The sequence below is a fragment of the Canis lupus genome, chromosome 38 (genome assembly GCF_048164855.1).
Source record: "Canis lupus baileyi chromosome 38, mCanLup2.hap1, whole genome shotgun sequence".
Taxonomy (NCBI): Eukaryota; Metazoa; Chordata; class Mammalia; order Carnivora; family Canidae; genus Canis; species Canis lupus.
Genome location: NC_132875.1, coordinates 11,460,862 through 11,479,064, shown reverse-complemented (window position 1 = coordinate 11,479,064; position 18,203 = coordinate 11,460,862).

The window sequence follows — 18,203 nt, the reverse complement described above, 5'->3', positions numbered from 1 at the left end:
CTGCAATACTAGTTCAGTTTCGTGATTATAATTGTGATTGGCAGAGAGCTTTCAGAGTTGCAATAAATTTTGCCACAGGCAGAGAGGGATTTTGTACCAACCCCATTCCATTGTGAAATCTGAATTTTTAACTACCTTATTACTGGTGAACAGGATCGTTGGGAAGAAAGAACGACAGCAGTCTTCCGGCATTAGTGATTGCAGTAATTTGCTTTGGAGAATGAAGTTTCAAGCAGCTTACAGAAATATGGCTTTTTAAAATTATTTGTGACTAAAGCACACCACACTACCTTTAACCCCATTATCTGGCATTATCCTGTATCCTTAGATTGTTATTTTTAAACATTGTTTTCATAGCCCATGGATAATCCTGGGATATGGGAGCCATGGTAGAGGTCTTATCATTGGAGGTGGACAACACATTTTCTTCTGCCTTTTTTTTTTTTTTTTCTCTCTGGAAAAAAGGGCAAATTTCAGGGACTCTCTGGTGTATGTGTATATGTGTGTGTGCACGCGTGTGTATATAAACAAGTAGCCCATATGCCCATGATACATGTATTCCTCCTTGAAATTTCAGTTGTTGACATGCTGGAAAAATTGGGTACGTAAATTATTTCTGCCCCCAGGCACTTTAACTTGAATGGCCAGCACTTACTCAGCTGACCACCATAGGTCTCCCTGTCCTTGGCAGCATTACAGGGGTAATATTTTTTAACATGGTTGAACAGCTCTTGAAAATTTCTCCAATGTATTAAGCATGAACAAGCCTTTCTTCAACACCAGGCTTGCATGTCTTTCCTCCACATTTATTTCTCTACAACAAACATATTTATTGGGGCCATTATGAGAAAAATCTCCCTCTCCATAAATGTTTGTCTTCCCCTTTGTCCCTTTTATAGGATCATGAAGAAATGATGGAGAGTCTTGCTGGATTGGTGTGTGTGTGTGTGTGTGTGTGTGTGTGTGTCTGTCTGTGTGCTTTTGAAGGGGAACTCCCTTTCACTGAATTATCTCCATGAAGTCTTCTTTAAAAAGCCAGATGCTACATTTAGGTAGTTTGTTTTGGGACGAGCAATGAGCTATGTAACAAAATAGGTGTAAATAAAAAAAATGAGAGTTCTATATACCAGCATTTCCAAATGGTTTCTTGTTCTCACGTTTTAACTGATAACCCTCTGGCCAAACAGCTATACAGGATCAGTTTACATTGTGGAATTCAGATAAAAAACTGCTCGGATATTAGTTAATTTTTCAAAACTTTTATGATTAGAGACACAGCTGAGAGAAAAGTAATCAAATTTTCTTACAGGCATCATGAGCAGTGATCTCACTGGTACTGGACAATATTGCCAAGATGGCTTGATATGTCTGTTGCCACAACTTCTTGGATCATAAGTAAAATAAAATTCAGGGTATATTTGAATCCTATTTCTACAAATGGCTAACATTTAGGATTCTGTGGGATCTAAGGTGACAGCTGGATAATATAAGAATAGTGTTTTCTATGGTACCTTATGGTGGGAATGGAGAAAGCTACAGTTTATAGGCATTCCAACCAATCTCTGCCCCCATTTTTGGCAAGCCTGGAATCTATTCCTCTTTTACAGCTTGTTTACTACTCACTGGTAGCCAGGGGAGTAAAGCAGAGGATAGGCATTACTATATTAAGTTCTGTATCAAGATTTCATGCAATATCCTAATTAGTCTGTTGGGTTGCTGGGCAAGTTGGATGATTTTCCAAGTTAAGCATTGGAAAATTTGGGGCACACTTCCCCCTCAAATACTCGTGTTTACAATCACATTCCATCAGATTCAGTTAGGGAGCAGACAATCTGAGTGCGTTTCTTGGGGGATGTTTCTCAGAAAGCCAGTGACCTGACTAACCCTCGTATTGGCAGCCTCTGTGAAAGCCATGGAGACCAAATGACCCACTTCTGTCTTCAAAGCAAGGCTGAGGGAAGATGGGAACAGAGATCAATCCTGGGCTCGAGCTGCTGCTGCTCTTGCTGCTACTGCCTCATGGGCAGGTCTATTTCTAGGGAAATTTAGAAGGTTCTATTTTTAATCCTCTCACCTTTAATGTATAACTACACCGTTGCATTTGAAGACATGAGATCAGATCCTGGGTTCTAAAGAGAGCCTTTCTATTAAAAATATATTTTAAAACAGGTTGAACATGGGCACATATCCTAGAGCGCTCTCTATTTTCTAAGACTAACAGACACCACAAGAGGTTTTTGGGTGGAAAATTTGTTTATGAATGTATTTTATATATCTTTTAAAACTTTAACTTTTTAATAATTGAGGGAAAATGTTTACATGTGAAATGCATAGATCTTAAGTGTACAGTTTGATAATTCATGACAAATGTTTGCACTTGTATAACCAACAGCCAAGTCAAGGTATAAAATATTTCCTTCAACCCAGAAAATTCCCTTGTGGCCCCTTTCCAATCTTTCCCCGCCATCAGCAACCATTTCTTTAATTTCTGTCACTATAGATTACTTTTGCCTGTTCTTGAACTTCACATAAATGTAATCACGTAGTATATACCCTTGTGTCTGACTTCTTTTGCTCAACAGAGAGTTCTAGAGATTTATGTTGTTGGGTGTATCAGCAGTTCATACTTTCTTATGAGTAAGTTGTATTGCATTATATAAATACAATCTGCTTTTTCATTCTTTTATTGATGGACATTTGGTTTACCTATTATTTAAAAAGCTACTAAATATATTCTCACAAAAGTCTTTTTGTGGACATATATTTTCATTTATCTTTAGTACATATCTAGGAATAGAAATTCTAGGTGATTAGGAGTAGGTAAATTGTTTAGTTCCTAAGAAACTACTGAACAGTTTTCTGAAGTAGTTGTACCATGCATTCTGGTTGCCGCACGACCTTTGCCAACATTTGGCATTCTCAGCCTTTTTAATTTTAGCTATTATCCTCAGGGTGAAGTGACTAGCCATTATGATTTTATTTTGAATTTCTCTACTTCATTGTTTGATGTTGATCAAACTGTCATGTGCTTCTTGGCCCTTCATATACTATTTTTGGTAAAGAGTTCAAGATTTTTCATATATTTTCATCAGGTGCTTGTCCATTTGTAATTGATTTGTAGAATTTCTATCTTCTAGATAGGTCTTTTGCTATAAATGTATAATGCAAATATTTTCTTCCACTCGGTGGTTTGCTTTTTCATGTTCCCAATGTGCCTTTTGAAAACAGAAGTTTTAATGTTGATGAAGAACATTATGACTTTTTTTTTGTAGTTAGTACTTTTTGTGTTCTTACTAAGAATCATTTGCCTATTTCAAGGCTATAATCATATTCTGTTTTTCTCTAGAAACTTATAATTATAGCTTTTAATTTTAGGTGTACAACTTACCTCAAACTAACTTGTCTGAATACTGTGAAGATGGATTTAGGTTACTTTATTTCTTCATATTGTTGCTAATTGTTTCAGTGCCATGTGTTCATAAAATAGTCTTTTCCATGTTGAATAACTTTAAACACTTATTGAAAAACACTTGAGGGACACCTGGATGGCTCAGTGGTTGAGCGTCTACCTTTGGCTCAGGTCATGATCTGAGGTCCTAGGATCGAGTCCCACATCGGGCTCCCCATAGGGAGTCTGTTTTCTTCCTCTGCCTATGTCTCTGCCTCTCTCTGTGTGTCTCTCATGAATAAATAAATAAAATCTTAAAATAAATTTAAAAAATCAGTTGAAAATTTGTGTGTAGGTATATTTTCAGACTGTATTTCCTATGATTTGTCTTCCTTACATTAATACCATACTATCTTGGTTACTATTGCTTTATAGTAAATTTTGAAATCAGATAGAATAAGCCTTCTAAATTTGTTCTTTATTTTTTAGCTGACATTTTTTGAACATTCACTGTTTTCCAGGTCTGGTTGTTCTAAGTCCTTCACATGCATAATACAGTTTTGTCCTCACACCCTAATGTGGAAAGTCCTCACTTGGCAAAAGAAGAACATGAAGCACACAATTTAAACACAGATTACAAAGTCTGTAAGTGATTAAATCAGGATTTGAATTCCAGCCATTTCTTCTCTTTTTAATTTTTTTGTTCAATTTATTTAAACTAGAAAACAAAAGCCGAAAAAACAGAGTTCACCCATTTTCCCCACCTTCACACTTATCTCTCCCCAAAATAGGTCTGTTCTCTGTAACTGTGAAGTTTTTTTTTTTCTTAAAGAAGGAGAGAGAGAGAGAGAGAGAGAGAGAGAAGAGGAGGGGCAGAGGGAGAAGAGAGAGAGACTCTCAAGCAGGCTCCACACCTATTACAGAGCCTGATTCAGGGCTTAATCCCACCAACCTGAAATGGTGACTTGAGTGAAAATCAAGAGTTGGACAATCAACCACCTGAACCATCCAAGTGCCCCTAGTTTTTACTTTTTTTGTTGTTGTTGGACTTACTTCATTTATCATTATGCCCTTGAGGTTCATTTATATTGTGACCAATGGCAAGACTTCATTCTTTTCTATAGCCAAATAATATTCTGTTGTATATAATATATATATATATTACAATTTCCTTATCTATTCATCCATCACCAGACACTGAGATTATTTCCATAACTTGGTTATTGCAAAGAATGATGCAATGGATATGGAGGTGCAGGTATTTCTTTGACTTAGTGTTTTCATTTTCTTTGGATGAATACCCAGAAGTGGAATTGCTGGATTATATGGCAGTTCTATTTTTAATTTTTTTAGGAACTTTCATACTGTTTTCCACAGTGGTTTGCACTAATTTCCATTCTCACCAACAGCATATAAAATTCCCTTTTCCCCATATGCTCACCAAAACTTGTTATTTTTTATCTTTTTGATAATAGCCATTCGAATAGGTATGAGGGATATGTCACTGTGGTTTTGATATGCATTTCCTTGATGGTTAATGATGTGGACCTTTCTTAATAATATCAGGCATCTTTTTATGCATCTGTTGGCCATCCAAATATCTTGTTTGGAGAAGTGTTTGTTCAGATCCTTTTCTTATCATTGTAACAGAAGGATTTTATGGCTATTTTGTTTAAAGATAAAGATAACTCAATTTAATCTTAATACAGAGCTATTAAAAATTGGTTATATAAAATCTCAAAATCAATTTAATCTAAATGCAGAGCTATTAAAAATTGGTTATATAAAATATGGTGTATTAATACAATGGAATATTCTGCAGCATTCAACTGTAACATATGCCTATATATCTGGGAAATATTCGTGATATAGTGGATGAAAGAATTGAGATAAGTTTTATTTAAAAGTTATGAATGTACATTTGCCCAAATCTTGTGGTTAAAATAAGGTTCTGTTTCTTTCAATAGTTAAATTAAAGATAAGTTAAACAGTTAAATGGGCATCATATTGAGAGAGAGAGAGAGAGAGAGAGAGAGAGAGATTGATAGGGAAGGGCATGAAATACCCTTCTGGGATATTGGAAATGTTTTATATCTTGATTTGAGTGGTAATTACATGCTATATACTGAAGTAAAAATAAGTAAATGGTACACTTAAGATTAGTGTGCCTTACCCACTTTACCTTATTTAAACTTTACCAATAAAATGTTCATAAATTGATATGACCTTCACTACAATCTTGTCACCAAAGACTTTCCTATTCTTCTTGGTAGCTCAGGCTGGGATTATCCCATGCTGCAGAGTATTTCATATAATTCGGTCCGAAGAGTTCACCTTTGGAGTCAGAATTCAATATCCACTTTGAGCTTGGAGAAAAGCCGTCCCATCACCAGAAGCTAGCTGCTTTGCAGTAGGTTATTAAATTGCAGTAATAGACTGAATGTCCACCAAAGAGGAATCCAGAGATACTTGCTGGTCACCACTATTTTTGCTAAAATGCCTTCTAAAAATACTCATCACCATGTTTAGAAGAAAATCCAACCCAACATTGTGAGTATCAAAAGATATAAGGCCTGACCTTTCCCTTCCTCCTGACTTCATGTCCCACTGCCTGTCACCATTCCTCTTGTTCAGTCTGCTCCAACCACACTGCCGTCATTTCTGTATCTTGGACACTTCAGTTCAAGTCCAATCTCAGAGACATTGCGTGAAACTGATCCCCTGCTTAGAAGGTTCCCCTCCCACCAGATCCCATCATGACTGTCTTATTTTCAATGTTCTCAGACTCACTGATTAATTCCTACTTTCTCAAAGAAGACTATCCTGACAAACCTTGCTAAAATAACCTCCTCCACTCCCACGTAAAGCTCTTCATATTACCCTATTTTATCTTCTTTAAGATATAGGCAAACACATAAAGGTATTTTTATATTTATTCCTATGTATTTTGGGGGAGGGCCTATCTCTCCCCTAAAATCTCTCTGCTTCTTAAAGGCAGAGGCTCCATCTTATTTGATGCCATATCCCAGTTACTAGTGTTTAGAACCTAGTAGTGTTCAATAAATATTTTGGCTGATTTTGTGACTGATTTGTTTTGAATAATCATCACCACTGAGTGTATTATGAATAAATCTTCACACAAAAAGCCAATCCTGATTTTCCTACACATCTGTAAGAAATGGAGGGAAGAATTGGAGAATGCAAAGTTAACTGCCACCTGGTATGATTATTGAAAACAGATGGATTCTCACGGTCCTAGGTCATCCCCATACACTGTTATAACAATATTTTAGCTGTCTAGAACTAATATTTCAGTGTATGTGTATGTCTAGTGGAGAGAAAGTAATAGTGGCAAGTCAAGGTCATGCACTTGAATGTTACCTTCAGCTGTGACTACCACTACCCACCTGTGTACCAGAATTCCCAATGTTACTCATATTAATAATTTTTATTTTTAAATTTTTTTCTCAAGTAGGCTTCATATCCAGCACAGAGCCCTTGAACTCACAACCCTGAAATCAAGACCTGAGCTGAGACGAAGAGTTGGATACAACGAACTGAGAGCCACCCAGGTCCCCCATAGTTTTTAATTCAAAAGTATATTTGTGGTGTTTTTTTTCTGCTGATTAAGAAATTTTACTAGCTATAGGGATGTACTATGCTCAGAAATTACCCTCTCCCAAAACAACTTAGGTCTTGAAATTAAACCATTTTGTTTCTTTTTGCTAGTTATTTTGGTCCTCTTTTCTGCCTAGTGGTCTCACTCAACAGGGACTCTATCAATGATCCATTCTGATGGGTTTTTTTGCGATGCATGGAAGAGACACACTCTCTTTATATAAGGATTCATCATCATTGCAGAATGATACCACTGTGTAAATGTTAATAAATTTCCTTTGACAAGGAATAAGGTAAAAAACAAAGACTGAGGAGGTAGAAAAAATGTTGGATTGTCGTATTTTAGCCAGCCATCATAAAAAAGTTTTCCTTTGTTCTTGCAATATGAGGACAAAAGGTCAAATTAATGAAGCTCTGAATAAAATGACAGCATTTTCAGATATGCCTTCACATTCCACTAGTGAAGTGAAGAAATCTTGAAGTGAATCCTGTTGCACATTAAAGTGTAGCTGATATTCCTTAATGTTAAAAAATCTAAAAAAAAAAAAAAAAAAAAAAACCAACCCCCAAAAACCTGTTTTCAGGTATGCCAGCCAGGATGAATTGGTGACTTATTTGAAACACTAGGTGAATTATTTGGAATGCCACCATTTCTGTGGCTTTCCTTTCAGTTTCCATTCATTATAGTGCATTTTCACGGCTCAATTACCAGACCAATTATAGTTTTCTCTTTTTATTTGTACTTCATTATTGCCACCCGGGACAGAAAAAAGAGAACACTGGTGACAGTCATCTCATTTATGGAAGGCTTTCAACATTACTGATTAGAATGCTCTTCAGCAAGTCGACTTGCCAATGACATACTATAAAAACAGCTTTTCAGATTAGAATCTTCATGGCAATGGAGATATTCTCACTAATGGAAATATACAAATGTGAGCTGACTCTCTGAGTGAGGTCGCCTTCAGGTGGAAGTCTTAGATCATTGTTGCCTTTTTTAAAGATTTTTTTCATCATTTACTTGGAGAATGGAGCATGCTCCTGGATGTTACAGAAAAACAACTGGAGTTCAAAATTACTTATTTTTTTTTAGCATATAGTTAAAAATGACAGTTCAAAAATCAGGTTTTTTAGTGATTTTTAATGTCTGAATTAGATAGTAGTATGATTGATCATATTGGATTTGCCCTGAAAAAGACCTGAATTGTGTGTGTGTGTATTCGTTCTAGTCAATTCAATGATCATAGGTAAGTATAGCATGGGTAAAGTGAGAGCTGAGAATCATAAAATTGAGATCAAGTGCAGTGGTAGCCCAGAGAGGAAACTCCATACGGGGCTGGAAAGGAAAGAATCACAGTCACTGCCAAACCAATATTGAGGTTATGACTTTTTATGATGTGACAAAAACAAAATAAATCCATGTTTGGAAATCTGTTCAAAATGTTCTATTTTCATTTTCAGAGACACTGCACACTCTGTCTGAGAAGCCATTTGCGTTTGACGATGTGTCTAGTCATTGCCAGGCTGTTTACATCCTTTTCCTAATGCATGGACTGCTTGATTCCTTCACCTATAAGTTTTGTTCTGATCTCAGCAAAATCTTAATGTTGCAACTCCCATCCCTAAAAGTGGGAAATGTTAGATGGAGTTCTGGATCTTGCACTGGAGCCAAGGGTTAGCTTGTGATGGGCTGGTCATGATGAGAATATCCAAGCTGGTCAAGTACTAAGGAGAACCAATGGAAGAGTCTGAACCTTGAATAGAGAACTGAGATGTAGAGAGAGGAGCAAGGTCATTGATGAGGTACAGGTACAAAGGTTGGGCAGTGGTGGGCTTGAACGTCAAAGAGTTGAGGAGGTCTTTGACCTCACCACTTTTATGAGTACGTGGTGGATGGATATGCTTTGGCTACTTAAAAATCAAGAAAGACAATGTCTGAGATTCACCATTGTCAGTCTTTTTGAAAAGTCTGGCTCTACCTGTGACCCTGCTAATTAGATAATTGCACATCTGGTTCTTCTGACTTCAGTCCTGCTCTAAATTTCAGTTTGGTATTTGAGAACTTGCTACCAGAATCTTCCCTTTCTACCTTCCTTAGTTCTGTGTGGTCTTTCCATTGCTATGTTATCACTTTGACCTTCCTCGGTCAGATGCTTTTGTGGACCAGGGCTTATCATCTGTATCTGCACCCTTCAGACGTAGTGGCCTTCTTGCTCAAGAAGACACTTTGTTTTTTTTTTTTTTTTTTTTTTTAAATTTTATTTATTTATGATAGTCACATAGAGAGAGAGAGAGAGAGGCAGAGACACAGGCAGAGGGAGAAGCAGGCTCCATGCACCGGGAGCCCGATGTGGGATTCGATCCCGGGTCTCCAGGATCGCGCCCTGGGCCAAAGGCAGGCGCCAAACCGCTGCGCCACCCAGGGATCCCTCAAGAAGACACTTTGAAATGTTTTCTCAGAAGCATACAATTAAGGCAAGGAATCTGTCCATGCCCTGATATAGATTCTGGGTAGTGGGAAGGTGCCAGTGCCTCCCTGAGATACTTCTTATCAATTTGGCAATTGATGCCTAGTAATTCAGAGAACAAACACTTATCTGTTAAATTCAACTCCCATGACAGCATTAATTATTATCAGGTCTTTGTACTTTGGTGGGCTTGAGATATCCAAGAGAGGGATTTTTCATGGAGGAGAGAGGGAAAGGAAAAAACATAATTCTGGTTACCTAAAGTCAGTTTTAGGGAGAAGTAAAAAGAAATTCAGAAGATGATTCTACTCTTTTGCTTAAGACTGGTTCTGCATGTTTTAGTTGATTTGACTACAGCAGCTGGCCCCAGAAAACTGAGCAACCAGGCAAAAAATTAAGTTCTATATTCCACATACAAAGTCTTATGCAATGCATAGGGCACTACAATAAATCCCTTATTCTCTGCCAGTTCCAAAATCAGTATTCAAGATCTTTTCCAGCCCATCATCCACCAGTGTTATTTCCCTATCCCAAACTACCCTACCCCACAGCACCCTTGCTTTTGCTTCTTGCACTCACTCTTACCACAACTGTTAGCTACTGTTATGTGGCAGCAAACCAAGCTATGGTGCAGTATTTCTTTTTTTAAAAAAAAAAGATTTTATTTATTTATTAATGAGAGAGAGAGAGAGAGAGAGAGGGAGAGAGAGAAAGAGAGAGAGAAAGGCAGAGACACAGGCAGAGGGAGAAGCAGCCTCCATGCAGGGAGCCCGATGTGGGACTCGATCCCAGGACTCCAGGATCACGCCCTGACCTGAAAGCAGCGCTAAACCACTGAGCCACCCGGGCTGCCCAGTGCAGTATTTTATTGCAAATTTTCATTCTTGCTTTCATTTCAGCCCTTGAAGACATAGAAGGCAAAAGGACTCAGAGGGACACATTTTAAGGTGGTCTTGATGGAAGCATCAAGGCAATGATAATAGGTCACAGAATTTAGGTACCTTGGTCAGATAACTTAAGTATTTTGAGCAGTCTTACATGGAGAAATTAGAGGTAAATTCTATGGGTGTTGGGTATTTTAAATTGATTTTACAGTCTACTTCTAGATTTCACAGAACTACCCATTTCTAATGATTATACTACAGTAAGAATGAGATACTTTTGGTACCCCAAACACATCATATTCTCTCTTGTTGCTTCTCTTGTATGTATTGTTTTCTGTAACTCCCCTTCCCCTAACGTGTTAGTCTCTCTATTTCTTGCACCTAATCTAGAAATTTCCTTAGTACTCAATGTCAATGTGTAGTTGTGATTTCCAATAAGGAGTCATCCTAAAACTCCCAAGACTGGGTTAGGAATTCTTCATATGACCCATATCACCTATTCTTGCACCTAAGACAGCATGTACACATTATAATGTTACTTCCTTTTTACTTGCCCAGCTCTCCAATGAGACCAAAACGATTTTTTTTTTTTTTTTTGGTGTCTGTTTCTGTGCCCGGCTTACTATAAAATCCCTTTTGCTGAGTATCATGTTTACAACATGGTAGGGGCTCAGAAATATCTCAACCATCTCTGCCATGCCCGACATCTATAACCAAGTGTCTACCCTACCCTTCTTTTCTGTGCCAATCTTAGAAGTGAGGGAGGAGTATTTATTAAATTGTGCATCAATTTTAGTAGAGATGTTTATTATAATATTCATGGTCTTATTTTCGAGGGCATCCGAGAACTTAAAGCAAGTCAACAGAAAGAGTACATTCTTATGGGAATAGTGAAATTGGGGCTGGGTAGTTGAATTTGAGGAGGTGGCTAGCACCACTGCTGTCATCTCCAAAGGAGTACCAGCAAAGTCAGGTCTATCCAAAGAGTCCAATCTGGAAGAACGGTTAACATCAAGACTCTGAAGAATATGGCTCTATTACCATGGCTCTAGGAAGTTTTATTAGATTGGAATAAACTTCAAAGAAGTAATAAGGTCTACTTTTTGAGATGGAAGAATGATGCAGGAACTGGGCAGGGAACCAGGTCTCCAGACAAATGTGCCGACGAGTATTAAGAAACTGGAACACAGCCCAAAAACCAATATAGAAACTCCATTAAGTAGCTTAGGTCCACAGAGCGAGAGGTGGGGATGGAGGCTGTAGCTTTGTTAGCAAGTGGACACCCAGAGACTCACACTGGGCACATCAAAAAACACTTGAAAGGTAGGAGTCAAATGCTAGTCTTCATAATACACCCAGGAAAGGACCAACAGGTGCTTATTTTGCAAAAACTATTATAACAGAGCCTTTGGCAACAACTTCTTTCTCCTAAGCTCTAAGATTGCACCAAAATGAAATTCAGATTACTTTTCAGCAAGTGATTCTGTTACCACCATGCCTACCAAGGAAGGTTGAGGATCGTTTCTGAACATCACAGTTTATTGAATTGAAATGAAGTCATTTTTTTTTTGGCCCCTTAAAAATCAGGCCAATTTTAAAGCATCAACTCTTGGATTGTCCATGATCCAACATGCTCCACAGATACAAAATTACACGCTAAAATCGCTATAAAAACCTGGGCCAAAAGGAGTGGGCCAAGTTCATAAAATTGTTGAACTTGTTTGTTTTACAGACTATTTTTTTTAAATCACAGTTGAGAAGAGATAAATGCTTTCTACCCTAAACTGCAACAGAAGGCTCAGTGCAATATGGGTTATCAAAGCACCACTCTGCCATTGCACCTTTATACTGTTTTATATTTTTCTGTTTTTGTCTCTGTCTCTCTAATAGATTATGCATTCCTGTGGGAACTAACTTTGTATTTTTGGTTCATGGTGTCCCACACAGTGTTGGTGCGATACAGACCAATAACTGTCCTCCAAAGCTGGGTTTCCTTTCTTTGGCCACATAACAAGATTTCAATTATCTGTGGTTAATTTGGCAGTCTTCTTTTTTTTTTATATTTAATTCCAGCATAGATAGCATACAGTGTTGTATTAGTTTCAGGTGTAAAATATAGTGATTCAACAATTCTATGCATTACTCAGTGTTTATCATGATGAGTGTACTCTTAGTCTCCTTCACCTTTCACCCATCTGCCCCATTCATCTCCCTTCTGGTAACCACCAGTTTCTTCTCTATAGTTAACAGCCTGTTTTTGGGTTTGTCCCTTTTAGTGAAATCATATGGTATTTGTCTTTCTCTGACTAGTTTACTTCACTTAGCATTATAGTCTCTAGATCCATCCATGTTGTTGCAAATGGTAAGATTTCATTCTTTTTTTATGGCTGAATAATATTCAGATGTGTGTGTGCATGCGTGTGTGCGTGTGTGTCACATCTTTATTCACTCATCTATCAATGGATACTTGGGCTACTTCCATAGTTTGGCTATTGTAAATAATGCAACAATAAACATGGGGGTGTATATATCCCTTCGAATTGGTATTTTTGTATTTGGGTAAATACCTAGTAGTGTGATTACTGGATCATATGGTATTTCTATTTTTAATTTTCTGAGGAACTGTCAGACTGTCTTCCATAGTGGCTACACCAGTTTGCATTTCCACCACCAGTACAGGAGGATTCTTTTTGCTTCACATCCTTGCCAACACTTGTTGCTTCCTGAGTTTTTTTATTTTAGCCATTCTGACAAGTGTGAGGTGATATCTAATTGTGGTTTTAATTTGCATTTCCCTGATGGCAAATGATATTGAGCATCTTTTCATGTGTCTGTTGACCATCTGTTTGTCTTCTTTGTAGAAATATCTGTTCATATCTTCTGCCCATTTTTAATTAGATTATTTGGTAAAAAACCAAAAAGGGTCTTGAATTATACAAGTTCTTTATATATTTTGGATACTAACCCTTTATCGGATATGCCATTTACACATATCTTCTTCCACTTAGTAGGTTGTCTTTCAGTTCTGTTATTGTTTGCTTTGCTGTGCAGAAGCTTTTTATTTTGAGGTAGTCCCAATGGTTTATTTTTTATTTTATTTCCCTTGCCTCGGGAGACATTTCTAGAAAGATGTTGCCATGGCTGATGTCAGAGAAATTACTACCTGTGTTCTCTTCTAGTATTTTTATGGTTTCAGGTCTTATTTAGGTTCTTAATTAATTTTGAGTTTATTTTTGTGAGAGAAAGGGGCCCAGTTTCGTTCTTTTGCGTGTAGCTGTCCAGTTTTCCCAACACCATTTGTTGAAGAGACTGTCTTTTTCCCACTGCATATTCTTGCCTCCTTTGTCAAAGATTAATTGACCATATAATTGTGGGTTTATTTCTGGGCTCTCTGTTCTGTTCCATTGATCTATGTGTCTATTTTTGTGTATTTGGCAGTACCCTTAAGTCATGCATAAATATGCCTTAACTTAGTGCTTTGGTCTCAAGACAGGAAAACCAAGTTTCAGTCATTGTATTATAAACATGGACAAACCTGGCAAATTCTCAAGGACTTGGATTGATATGGTGTCACTATAAACCCAAGCTAGTCACAATCACTTTATGAATATATTCAGACCATTTTTCTAACAGCTTATATGAATAGTGTTTTAGAGCTGATTTTCCTAATAGGAAATTACATTTTTAGAAGGGTTATGTTGTAAAGTAAAAATGTGCGTTTCTTTTAGGAAATACTACAGTAGGGTATGTTACCTCCAGGCAAACACATTTTCTACTCTTTTCCTCCTCTTCGGGGTCTGCCCCTGTTTCTTTACACATCTTATTTCTCCTTCCAGGAATACATTCTAGCTCATATTCTTAATCTTAAAAATTCGACTCAACAGTTATTTGGGGGTCATAAGGATGTTCTAGTCTAGGAAGTGCATATTTGTCAGCATAAATCACATTTGATCTTTCCATTTGTTTTGCATGTCTTCTAGACCTTGGGTATATATAAAGGTCCTTGTAATGAAATCACTTTGTTTGGAAATTGGACAAACAGTTTGAAAACTGGCAGCAAACTTCTCAAGTACCAGAAAAAAATCTGATTCAGGGATTGAAATAAATGATGACATTAATGTAAAAGTCTATTTTTCTTCAGTCCAAACAATTAACTTAATTAACAAACACTTATTGAGTTGACATAGTAAGTTCAAAAATAATGACAATAATAAAAAAGCTTTTATTTAGTTTCAAATCAATGATATTAATTTAATTGGTTCTAAACTCATTATTTCTGAACTCAATACTTAAAAATTAACTTCATAATTTTTAAGTCATAAATAAATCTTCTGTGTTTTAAGCAATAAATAAAGCTTCTGTACTTTCATAGGTCATGTCTCCTAATTTGCAAATGAGCCATTTTCTGCCTTTTGATTATAGCTTATACCCAGGTTAAATTACATCGCAACAAATAGCTTTGCAATGAAATCTTTTAGAGCCAGAGAATTTTTAACTCTTATTTCCCCTTATTTCAAATAATAATTGTTGCAACAAAATTCTAATACAAGGAAAGTTTGACTGATCCCTTAGGAGTTTTGAAAAAGTTGTTTACCTGCATTTATTTACAGATTTTCTGAAAGCTATAGCAAGAAAAATTCTTGTGCTAAAGGCATAGTGCATATACAGAGAGGAATAAATTCTAGCCAGTTCTCCAGAAAGTATAAAATGATTAGGTTTGTGATTCATATAAATTATAGAGAAAACTTCAAATACATACTTCATCTTCTCTTTTTTATTTGGTTTCTGTTTGGTAAATAAATAGGCATACTGCAAATGTTTTAGATTGACTGCTGTTTGTGAGATCTACAATTGTCTTGAACTACCATAGGCTCCATCCCTGTGAAAATTTCCTATCACTGGTGAGAAGAGTGTTGAATGATTAGAAATCTCTGTGTAGATGCTATTATAGTAGACACTAATCTCTGCACCTTGGGATCACCCAAGTTTGGGGAGCACAGTGGGTCACATGATCAGACATCCATGTGTCCAGACTATGGAAACCATTTGTTGTTAACAATGGTGAAACACAGCTTGTTGGTTATTACAAGATGACTTAATGAGACAAAAGATTATTAACAATAATAAAAATAATTCTCAGCAGATCTAATTGTATTACGTATATTTATGCTAAGCTTGGAGTTAATGTATTGATGCTGGTCTATCATCAAATTGATAAAAATACTGGCATTGAGCACAGTGATTTTTTTCTCATAAGCATGTAATTAATTCACCATTTCTTATATAGATGTAAAGCTGCTAGCACATCATGGTGAAAGAGGTTGGAGAAGTATACGCTCCATATTTCCATTTTATCCAAGGAAATGAATGGCAGGGTGTCAGCTGGAAGGCTGTTAGAAAGCTTGAGGAGACAGAGATTTGGAGAGCAACCACTGATAAAAAGCAAGAAAAAGCCTGCTGCCCAAGTGCAATGAAAAAGTTTGGTATGCTTTGAGCCCACCTAATATTGCAAAAACATAAATTTAGATGCAACACTGAAATTCCATAAATTTTTAAATACCTATTATATGCTTGGTTGTTCTAGGCAATGGTGATTCAGTCAAGCTCTCTTGGAGTTTGCCTTCTGGATGGATGATGGTTTTGTGATTTTCTGTGACATAAGAATAAGGAAGGCTGGTTGCTCAATTGCTTCAGACTTGGAAATTGGAGAAGCAAATATAGAAGAAGGGCAGGGATTGTTTATTTCATTGCAGAATACATTTATTGAACACCTCTAATATCTCAACTACTCTAGCAGGTGTTGGAGAGTCAAGGATCAAAAGGCAAAGTCTCTCTTACCAAAGAGCTTAGAAGTTTACTGGGAAAGACAGAAGTGTGAGCAGATCTCGTCACTAGCGTGTAGTCACTACTGTGATGGCCATGAGAGCAGCATGTGCAGGGGCAGTGGTCCTTAGCTCAGTGGGAGAAAGGCCTGGGGAAATGTCAGAGATGGATTCTAAGTTAGAGGATGTCTGAGCCAAATCTTCAGACAGCATGGCAAGACCCAAAAACGTAGAACAGTCTTGTATGATGTTTTCAGAGACTTGTAAGGGAATTGCTGCCCCTCCTGCATAGAGGATGAGACAGGCAGCACCTGGTGGGGAGGCTGGAGGAGGAACCAGGGGACCACAGAGAGTGATGGTGGTAGACAACACACCAGGTGGTCAATGATGGGGAGCAAGCTGGACAACAATGCTTGAAGCCAGGAGGGCTCTGATAGATTGTAAAACAATGATCAAAGGACTGGTCTCTGTCTGGCACAGAAGAGAAGGAGAAGTGAGAGTTCTGCAAGGAAAGTAACTAATAGATTGAGTGAGATGTCTGAGTTGAAGGAGTCTGACATGGGGAGTTGCTCTGGATGGAGACAGTGTCCGGAATGTGACCTTGAGTATAAGGAGCTCTAAGGGACCGGGAGCTGTGGCCATCCAAGGACTCACCCATTGGCTGTTTCAATAGTGCGCACAGTGTGATGACTAAGAATGATGTCAGAAGGCGGAGGTAAAAAGGAAATACAAGGTAATAACATGGAGATCAGTGGATTATAGTCGTATGGGGAGGGGGAGGCTTTTAGGTAGATGATACCAACCTTAAAAGCAAAGAATTATGTGTGAGAGTTTTTTGCAGACCTTTTTCCAAGACCTTTGGAAGGCAGCTGGGTACCTCCTCGTCACCAGACAAAGATAGGCTCCTGAAGCTCTAACAGATACCCGAGTTAAGGACTTCATACTTTTCAGTCTTATCTGGATATTTGCCTTGTCCCCACGGACACTAGAAGCTTGCACAGTAAACCGGTGCTTGATCCAGGACCGGAACGAAGAGGTTTTGCCTGTATTGTCTTACACCAGACTTCGCTGCCTTTTTAAAAAATTAGATTTCTTGCTCAGACAATGTTTTCCAATAACAAATTATTCCTTTTAGTACAAAAGTACTGGTGAGAATCATTTTCTTGGAATTATCAGTATGCAACCTAATGAAGCCTTGCCAATAAATGGAAGAACTCTCTGGGCCCGGGCATCTTCCCAGGGCTTCTCACACTCACGTCACAGTGCTGGGATAGTTCATAGCCTCCGGCCTTACTGCTTATCTAGGCCCTTCATCCAAAATTTCCTTTTTGGATGCAGCCTGATGTTGTCCCTTTAAATTTGATAAAGGTTATTTTATTTACTTTTTTATTTTTTTGATAAAGGTTATTTTAGTATCTTTATCAGCTGGAACTTTTGCTTGGTGTAGAATGACCTCCACATTTGGAACAAATTCTTCAGTGCTGAAAGTCTGGATCAGAACATCTGAATCAAAAGCAGCCAACATATTGGATCTGCTGCACGTTCCTAAATATTGATGGCTTATCTTTGTATGGGTAATGATTGATTTTTCATTTTTTTAAGAGTTTATTTATTTATTTATTTATTTATTTATTTATTTATTTATGAGACAGAGAGCACAAGCTAGGGGGAGAGACGGAAAGAGAAGCAAACTCCCTGCTGAGCAGGGTGCCCAATGAGGGACTCGATTCCAGGACCCCGAGGTCATGACCTGAGCCATCCAGGCACCCCAGATTGATTTTCATTTTAGCTTGAATACTTTGATATCCTAGAAGGCGGAGGTAAAAAGGGTCATCCCAAATGGGGCCTAGTCCCATATAGTATGGAAAGTTTCTGAATACCTTCTTGACTTGGGTCTGTGAGTACCTTTCCCAGAACTTCTGCTCGCAGGTGTGGGCAAAAGGGACTCAGTTCTTTCCTGAGGGGCTTTCCTTGACACACTATTGTCTTTCTGGAAGGCACTGATTGGTTTCAGCATCCATCT